Source organism: Penaeus monodon, unplaced genomic scaffold, assembly GCF_015228065.2.
Source record: "Penaeus monodon isolate SGIC_2016 unplaced genomic scaffold, NSTDA_Pmon_1 PmonScaffold_575, whole genome shotgun sequence".
In the NCBI taxonomy this organism is placed as follows: domain Eukaryota; kingdom Metazoa; phylum Arthropoda; class Malacostraca; order Decapoda; family Penaeidae; genus Penaeus; species Penaeus monodon.
Genome location: NW_023660718.1, coordinates 483 through 9,994, shown reverse-complemented (window position 1 = coordinate 9,994; position 9,512 = coordinate 483). Strand labels below are relative to the sequence as shown.

Sequence of the window (9,512 nt, the reverse complement as noted above, 5' to 3'; positions counted from 1 at the left end):
TACTGATTGTTTAGTAAGAATAATCTTAGCAGTGGTATCTACAAAGAACAAACAGGTATAAAAGGAATGCAATAATGATAATAAAAGAAGAAAAAAATCACGATAAAGTTTTACCAATATATTTGGCTTCAGTTTAGAAGCTTTAGTTCTGTACCATTCCTTGTAGACTTCCAGGGCAGAAAAACGGTAAAAAATGACTGTCGTCTGTGTAGTGACTAGTGAGTCTAAAGGAAAACTTAAATGCATAAGGGTATTGCCATAGCTATACAGATCGCTAACAATTATATCACGGTGAAAGCACCACTTCTCGACTCCGATCAGCGAAATTCAATAACGTTGGGTACTTGGATGGATGATTGCTTGGGAACTCCAGATGCTGTTGGCATTTTGTTTGTATGTTCATAAGAGAAGTGTTTCCACTGCTAAATTTAGAAGACTCCACATGGGCTGCCAAAAACTACCTAGATTCCGTAAAAATTCCACAGATCTCTATATATATATATATATATATATATATATATATATATATATATATATATATATATATATCATGGTGAATTAGTATTACTAACCACATAAAAAGGTTATTTTAGCTTACTTAGGTAAGTTAAGATCATATAATAATACCATTTGTTTTTACCATGGTCTAGTTTTTCGCGGCGGAGTATTCTCGACACTCCACCCGGAAACTCATCCTCAAACTCATTTTCTTCGAGTGTTAGCAAGCTAAGAGTGGCTTTGCGAAACGGCTTTAGTACAAAACAAGGATGAACGAGCACTGAGGCACTGAGCTGTAAAACGATCAGTTGTTACACCGTGCTAATAGACGTGTCTAGTACAGGTAATTACGCTTGATGGTCAGTGGTCTGTCGTTCCAATGCATTCTTAATAAGAAAAGTACATAGTGTATTATTTGGGATAAATATATGTATGTGTATATATACATGTATATATATATACACCACTATACATATATGTAATATAATTATATTATATATATATATATATATAATATATCTATATATATATATACATACATACATATGTGTGTGTGTGTGTGTGTGTGTGTGTGGACGGAAACCCAAATCATTGTGAAAAATACCTGTTCTCGGTTAGAAAACTCGGGATTAGCAACATCAATTAGGAATTTGTTTATAGTGTTTTTAAGTATGAGTTGGTGACAAAAAGATTAAAAATGTACAAAATTATTGAAAACCAGATGCTATTGATATATTGTTATATATGCTGTATGTGTTTTACAGTTCTCAAGAGTTTACAGCAGTTCCTTATATATTTGCACAAAGAACTTATGCTTCAGTCAATAGCAAACCAATAAAAGTAAATTTACCGTTGCAAAGAGCGGGAAGGATAGACAGAAAACAGACAGAAGAAATTTAGTGGTAGTGGTAAATCCATTAATAACAATAATAACAGTAATATTTGCAAATAAAATTATATAAGTAAAGATAATGCTACGCCAGTGGGTCTTTGTCTCTGTGCGAAACATGTGTTACCATGAAAAGGATGACTGGCATGTGTTAACATGAAGGGACCTGGGCAAACATGACGCAGCTGGCTGTGAGCGGAGGAGCGGAGGAACAACGCGAGGAGACGGAGTTGGGTGCTGCTCCTGTGAAGACCTCGTGTGTGTGCCCTTGTGACCTGATATAACTTTGTGTTGCCCTGTTATAAGCTGTATCGTGCAGTGTGACATGCTGGTTTCCCCCTGTATTGTGCCTATAGAAAAGTGTACGGTAAATAACTTGTGTAAATAAAGGAAAGACTGTCATCGTGTGTTTATTTCGTGCCCTGCCTCGCCACTTGGCGTTTCTCCTCGTGGTGTTCTGGGACGCTGTTGTGCTCGGTGCCTCTTGGAGCTGTTCAGTGTTCACGACCCTGTGGTTAACACACCGTCTGCCTAGCCTGCTTTGTGTTGGTGGCAGAGAGAGACGAGGCGGCGTAAACAAATGGTGTCAGGAGTGGGATTTTGTGATATTTGATCGTGAGAGCGCCGATTTATCATGTGGTCCAAAGATGGCGGCAGCCATGAGGGAGAGGAGGCTATGACTGAGGCAGGCACGAGTGAGGTGAAGCCGAGCCAGATGGAACCTGATCACTGCCATGCTGGCCGGTATGAGGGAGGAAATGGCACAAAGGGCAGAAGAGCAGGTACAGAGGGCACACGAGCAGGCGCACCATCTCGTCGAGATGCAGGCAAGGAAGGCAGAGGAACAGTTCTGCCGACTTGTTGAGGTGCTACAAAGCAATCTTGCATCTGTGAAGATGGAAACTCAGCAGTATACCGACAAGGCCTGCAACAGCGTGAAGAGTGAACTGATGGAGGAGGTGCAGACTCTGAAGGCGAGGTTCAGGGCCTGAGGGAGGAAGTGAAGGAGGAAAGGCGGCGTCAAGAGGTAGTAACGTTGCAAGCAGAGAAGGCAGACGAGGTTCTGGCAACAGATGCCAGAGTGTCAGATTTACTGGGGTCTGCCTGGGGTCCGTGGCAGGAAATCCCCGGGCCTCGCACTGTCGTGTCGGAGCCAGTGGTCGCTACAGAAGGCTGGGGACCCATCGGAACCGCTCCCTTGGGTATAGGTGGCGGCAAACTCGGACCCGGTCAACCCGCCTCGTTGCCTCCCTCCCCCCCTCCTCCCCCCGGGCGTGTTAGTTCACGGCACGCGTTCTCCACCCCGCAGCCCCTCGGCCTCCAGACATTCTGTGAGGCATAAGCCAGCTGAGTATGACGGGAAGGTGGCCTGGGAGGCATATGTCGCCCAATTTGAAATGCTGGCATCTGCCCAGGGCTGGAGCCAGGAAGAGAAGGCCCTGCAGCTGGTAACAGAGCTAAGGGGCCCCGAGGTGGAAGTGTTGGTGCATCTGCCGGCATCCCAACATGCCTCTTACACCAGCGTGGCGGAGGCTTTGAAACGCCGTTTCGGGCACCACCACCAGGCCGAGATATATCGGGCCCACTTGAAGAAGCGGACTCGTGAGCGTGGCGAGACACTGTCCCAGCTGGCGCAGGATGTGGAGGCGCTGGTAAGGAGGTCGTACCCTGCGACTGCGGAAGAGATGATCGTGGTCCTGGCCCGCGATTTCTTTGTTGACGCTTTACAGGACCAGCAGCTGCAAATCTACGTCAAGCAGGCACACCCTGGGGACCTGCAGGTGGCGCTGGCGAGGGCCTTGGAGTTCGAGGCCTTCCTGAAGGCAACGAGTGGCCTAGGGCCAGCTGCTCAGCCCCGCCGTGACCTCCGGGGCCAGAAGGCTAAAGTGGAGAAGGTAGCATTGATGAAGGTGAGCCCGAGCACTTTCCAAGAGACTGTGTGGTGTCACGGGGCATTGTGTGCAGCTCAAGGGGCCAGTGGAGGCTCGTATTGGCGTGGGCAGCACGGTGCAGCGGCTGGCGGTGTATGTGGCCGATCTGGACGAGCACTGCTTGCTGGGCCTTGACTACCTGATGCAGAGTAAGGCGTGTGTCGACCTTGGACGGAAGCTGGTGAGGGTGCACGGTGAAGATGTGCCCTTGCTTCCAGAGGTTGGCTGTGCAGAGGTAGTTACGGCTGACCGACTGCACCTTGCCCCCAGGACAGAGTCTAGAATCCGGTGTCGACTGTCAAGAGTGATGCATGGAATAGAGGGCCTCGTGGAGCCCATTCAAAACCTGCAGTTGGCTGATGGCGTAGCGGTTGGGCGGAGCCTTGTTGGACCAGGGGAAGGGTTAGTTACAGTGTTGGTAGCTAACTTCTCCGATAAGGCCCAGAAGGTGCCAGCTGGTGCAAAGCTGGGCACTTGTGAGGAAGTGGAGCGTCCAGAAGAGTCGTCGGGGAGCGAGGAGTTGGTTGGTGTGGGGCCGTTGCCTGACTTCCTTGAGGACTTGGCGCACCGGCTGTGGTGTTACCATGGGCCAGGAAGCTACTCCTGGGCCATGGTGAAAAAGAAGATGAAGTCAGCCCCAGTAGCGGCGATGAGGACGTGGCAGACGCTGACCGAGATGAGGACGAGCATTTGGACGGTGAGGGCGATGCAGCAGACGTCAATGGTGACCATGAGCCGGTCTTGGGACAGGAGATACCCCTCTGGGTGCCACTGCCAATCTACCGCCGCCCACACCTCCTCCAGAGCGACTCCAGCGAGAGCAAAGAAAGCTGCACTGGATGAAAGATTTTTGTGTTTCTGAGAACTGATTTACAATTACAGTTACTTTTGTTTGAAAGAATTTTGTTCGTTCCTGAGGACTAATTTTATTTAAATTTTCTGTATTTTGTTTCATGTTTAGGTATGTCAGAGCTTGATAGGGGGGGGGGATAGTGCTACGCCAGTGGGTCTTTGTCTCTGTGCGAAACATGTGTTAACATGAAAAGGATGACCTGGGCATGTGTTAACATGAAGGGACCTGGGCAAACATGACGCAGCTGGCTGTGAGCGGAGGAGCGGAGGAACAAGCCGAGGAGACGGAGTTGGGTGCTGCTCCTGTGAAGACCTCGTGTGTGTGCCCTTGTGACCTGATATAACTTTGTGTTGCCCGGTTATAAGCTGTATCGTGCAGTGTGACATGCTGGTTTCCCCCTGTATTGTGCCTATAGAAAAGTGTACGGGTAAATAACTTGTGTAAATAAAGGAAAGACTGTCATCGTGTGTTTATTTCGTGCCCTGCCTCGCCACTTGGCGTTTCTCCTCGTGGTGTTCTGGGACGCTGTGGTGCTCGGTGCCTCTTGGAGCTGTTCAGTGTTCACGACCCTGTGGTTAACACACCGTCTGCCTAGCCTACTTTGTGTTGGTGGCAGAGAGAGACGAGGCGGCGTAACAATAATATCAATCTCCGGGAGAGCAAAATTAAATTGATCAAAAATCACGGCAGTAGTTTTATCATGTGCAGTTTTTTATACGTGTACACTTCTTTATATATTATGCAAAATAGTATTTTCTCCTCCCATGAATTCTTTATAAAGTTTAATGGCACAAAAACTAAAGAACTCTAGCAAAATTTGGTAAATCATGAACCATTATCAGATTTATTCCCTTAATTGGTGAACTGTGATTGATGTAAATATAAAGAACAAATCTCACTGATGTGACTGACGCCATGGTATTGAAATTTCCAAATGGTATTACAGAGTAAGCAACTGGTATTAACGGTATTAAAGAGAAAGCAAATGGTATTAACGATTAAGATCCGATCAGCGAACTTGAGCAATGTTGATATTCCTCAGTACTCGGATGAGTGTCCACCTGGAACACAGATGGTCTTTTCAGCTTACTACTCTTCATGCACGTTCTTTTACTCCTTCATTTTCTTGCACTAGTATAGTGTGAATTATAGAAAACAGATACAGATACAGTACTTCATTTTCGGCAGATGGCTGTAAAGTCATTGAATTATACTTGCACACAATAACATTGCCTAATATGCACGACAGATAAAACAGATTTAGAAACGGTATTTGAAAATATTAAAAAGAAAAACTTAAGAACCTGAAGGTAATGTTGAAGACATGTCCACGACCTTGTAGCTAATAATTTATTCATCTCTATCCGCAATTGGTTTTGCTATAATTATCATGATCATAGATATCTTAATTTTTTGTATCATGCTTAAGATGTCTATGATGACAATGCTTATGTTTTTCTTACCATGATCATAATCAGTATCATCACTTTTATTCAAATTTTTATCAAATTAACATTAGCATCAGCATTAGCATCATTATTGCCGACGCTATAACAATAATGTCTTTGATAGCAACAATAATCACATGTTTAAAGGATTGATTAATGATGGTGATAATAGAATTATTAGTAAGAATAGTTATACAAATACAATTACAAATACTGATAATACCAACAAAAAGAGGAACAGTAACAGCAATGTGTATGAAAGCACTCAAGATTCAATAATAAGCAGAATTCCTGTTTATGATTATCTATATTATTTAATCTTTCTACTTAAAGTAACGATGTAAGGATGCATGGTACACAGATTTATAACCGTAGACAATATCATTTTATTCAATATGCATTGCTTGCATACACTGCATTCTTTCCAGAGTTGCCACAACTTGAAAATTAGTAAAGTAGTTTGGTGCAAAAACAAAACATACATTATATTCGTATGTTGAAAACTCAGTGAACACTGACTTAAAGATGTCTAATGTTAGTAATAAATACGCCAACGATCATACCACGTTGAAAACACAGCTTCTCGTCCGATCAACGAAATTAAGCAACGTTGGGTCTAGTCAGTAGTTGGATGGGTGACCGTCTGTGTACACCAGATGTCGTTGGCATTTTATTGTAAATTCTTTACATGTTTTGCATTTTTATAAAATTTATAGCAGCTCTTCTTATATCTATATAAAGAAATCAATTGAAATTATACTTCAGTCCATAGGAATTACAGTAAAAGTAATCGCCACTGGAGAGAGGAAGAAGGATACACAGAAAACGAATAGGCTAACTCATAGAGGTAACTAAAGTAAATGCAAACCTACATTCTAAACATTTTATTAATTTTCTGATACTAAATAGATTTTTGGGGCACTTTTACAAAGAAGAAATAACTGAAGCTGTAATAATACTAATTCCGTTAGTAATCATTTTAGTAATGATATCTACGAAGGAACAATAAGTATAAAATGATTGTAATAAAGATGTCTAAAAAAAAAAAAAATCACGATTAAGTTTTAGCAATATGTACTGCAGCACTTTGAAGCTTTGATTTTTTTTCAGGGCCGAAACCGCTAAAAAATGACTGTGTCGTCTGTGTATAATCTTAGTAACCAATGAGACCAAATGAAAATTGAAATGTATATGCCATAAATATACAAACTCCTAATTCAATCGCCAACGATAGTAATTATTCGGTTGGGTGACCGCCTGGGAACACCAGACGTGTCTTTTTTCAGTAGATAACTGTGAAAAGCAATAAATTATATGCACGGTTAACAAGCACAAACACAAGCATACAACAAAATATTAGGTCCAGTGTCCGCGCTAGATACAGCAGATATAAAAAATATGAAAAAAATGCACAATAGGAAATTGCATAGTAAGGTAGTGACTGATAGAAAGCTCGAAGACATGTCTACCACATTGATGCACAGTAATCCGTCTTCCCTGTATAATTTTTTTTTTCATAATTATCATTAGGATCATCGTTATCGTAATTACTGATGTAAATTAGCTGGCAATGATCACGATTATTACTTCCATATTTATTTAATCTAATTAATAATTCACTTATTAGCGTCACTTTTGGTAGGACTACAATTACTGCCATTGTTTTTTTATTGAAATAATATCACTAGTACCACTGATGTGGTCATTAATATGATTTACATTCTTCATTATGGTAGTATCATAATTACAAATTCTTATGCATTACTTGTACACCTTACATTCGTTACAGAGCTGAACGTCTAGAAAATTAGTAAAAGGCAAGTGTATGAAATTGGTGATAACCGAGCTACAAAAACTTTCGCAAAAGGACACTACATATTAAGTTTAGTCACAGATAGAAAGCTAATAAACATGTCCACGACATTGAGGCACACTAATCTACGTCTTCCCTATCGTGATTGGTTTTGTTATAGTTGTCGTTATATTCATCGTTGTCGTAATTACTGATACCATGAATAAGATAGCCATGATAATCATTATATTTTTTTTCCCATGATCAACGTCACTAGTTTTATCTATTTATTGACTTACTAATAATCATAATTGATTGTGGGATTACAATTATGATTATTATCAGCATTACTGCTATTCATTTATAAATTATCATCAATAATATCATCACCAGGATCACTGCTATTATCATGATTTACATTCATCATTTTAGTCAGAGATGGCTAGTATCGTGATACATGTATCGATCGATGCTTTTGTATTGGTATCCATATCCCTTTAGCGATTCAAAGTCTGCATCGTTTTATCGGTATCGCTAGGGTGTGTTTTTCTTAAAATGTAACGAAAATGGTTTCATCCATACATTTACATGGCAATCTTTTAAAAGACCCAATTTTTTGTATACTACAATATGTGTATATATGTATATGTGTATATATGAATATTTATGTATATATATATATATATATATATATATATATATATGTATACATATATATGTATACATATATATATACATATATATATGTATATATATATATATCATTGCATTGTTATGATAAAATTTCTCGTGATATGGGAATGAAGGGGATTACCCTTCAAAATACCAATAATATTGCCCAATAACTTTGCATAGAGCTTAAAAGAATGGTAAAATGTTTTGTTAATACCAGTGCAGACTACCATGCTATTGAAATGAGATTTTCAGCATTTCAATGCTGTAAAACATTTAGGAAATGCATAAATATCTTCGAACGAGTTATCTGTAAAATTTCCAATGAGCTGGCTTGACAAACTAACGAAATATATGCAAGTAAAATCATTATAGTCCTGACTTCGTAGGCAAGTGGATATAAAACACTTTTCGGTAAAAATGAAATGTTATAAGGGGGTTAGCGCGAACGCAGTCCCCCGCTAACAAAAATTGCGCACTCGAGTTAACCACATTTGGGTTAATCGCAGGGGTCAGCACCACCGGAGTGCAATGGTGAGCCTCGTCCTGGGAGAACCGCCTTCGTGATCACGGTATCTCCTGTGCCAGGTAAGTATGCTAAAACAACCCACGGGCTGACCCACGCTCACCCATACTGAGAACCCCACGCTCTTCAACACTTTATACAAATATCAGCTTTGACTTTAGTTTTCTCAAGATCCTCTTAGTAAATCACATTTCTAATTATATTTTACAACTATGGTTGGAAACAGAGACGTTCGCTTGCAAGGCATTAAATTTGAAACTGTCCATTACATATCGTAGAATAAATAAGCTTTTTGCGGCATTCGTTTTATAACACCATTTTTATCATCTCCGTAACATTTTTTTTAGCAAGTTTATAAGTATACATAAGTGTGTAGCGCACACACACACACATATATCCATAAAATCCATCCATACACCCATTAATACAGGCGGATATACATGTTTGCCTAAGTGTAATATTTAGATGATTTCAATGTACACTGCGGTATATAAACCATTCAGATTTTAATTATATTACGCTACGCTAATATCACATGGAATGTATAGTCAAATTTACTTCAATGTTTTTTATGGCAATTTTAAAGACTTTTTATTCAAAAGAAAACGTACAAGTTCTTTTTTGAGGTATACTTGCGTAAACATTCTATGACCATTTACTATTATGTAAAGTTACATATGTATACATTATACATACACACACACATTATAACGGGCTCAGAACCTAGTACAATGGTTAGCAGGGGTAGTTGTTATGACGGCTTGACGCTTTATTAATGAAGAGTACAACACAGTAAGGGAACACACGAGACGAAGTCTTAGGGTAAACGCTGAGCAAGGGGTCGCATGTCCGGTCGACACACTTCAACATAGTCCTCCTCCAGGTATAAAAACTGCGGCGTCC

At 40.7% G+C, this 9,512-nt stretch overlaps 1 non-coding gene and 1 pseudogene across 1 annotated transcript; one reads left to right on the top strand and one right to left on the bottom strand.

Moving 5' to 3' along the window:
* Positions 1-6,168: 6,168 nt before the first annotated feature.
* LOC119571284 lies at positions 6,169-6,287 on the top strand (annotated as a pseudogene).
* A 2,229-nt stretch (positions 6,288-8,516) lies between these two features.
* On the bottom strand, positions 8,517-8,679 carry LOC119571277. Its single transcript, XR_005228555.1, has one exon. It is a non-coding gene; the product is annotated as a U1 spliceosomal RNA (small nuclear RNA).
* Between the last annotated feature and the right edge of the window lie 833 nt (positions 8,680-9,512).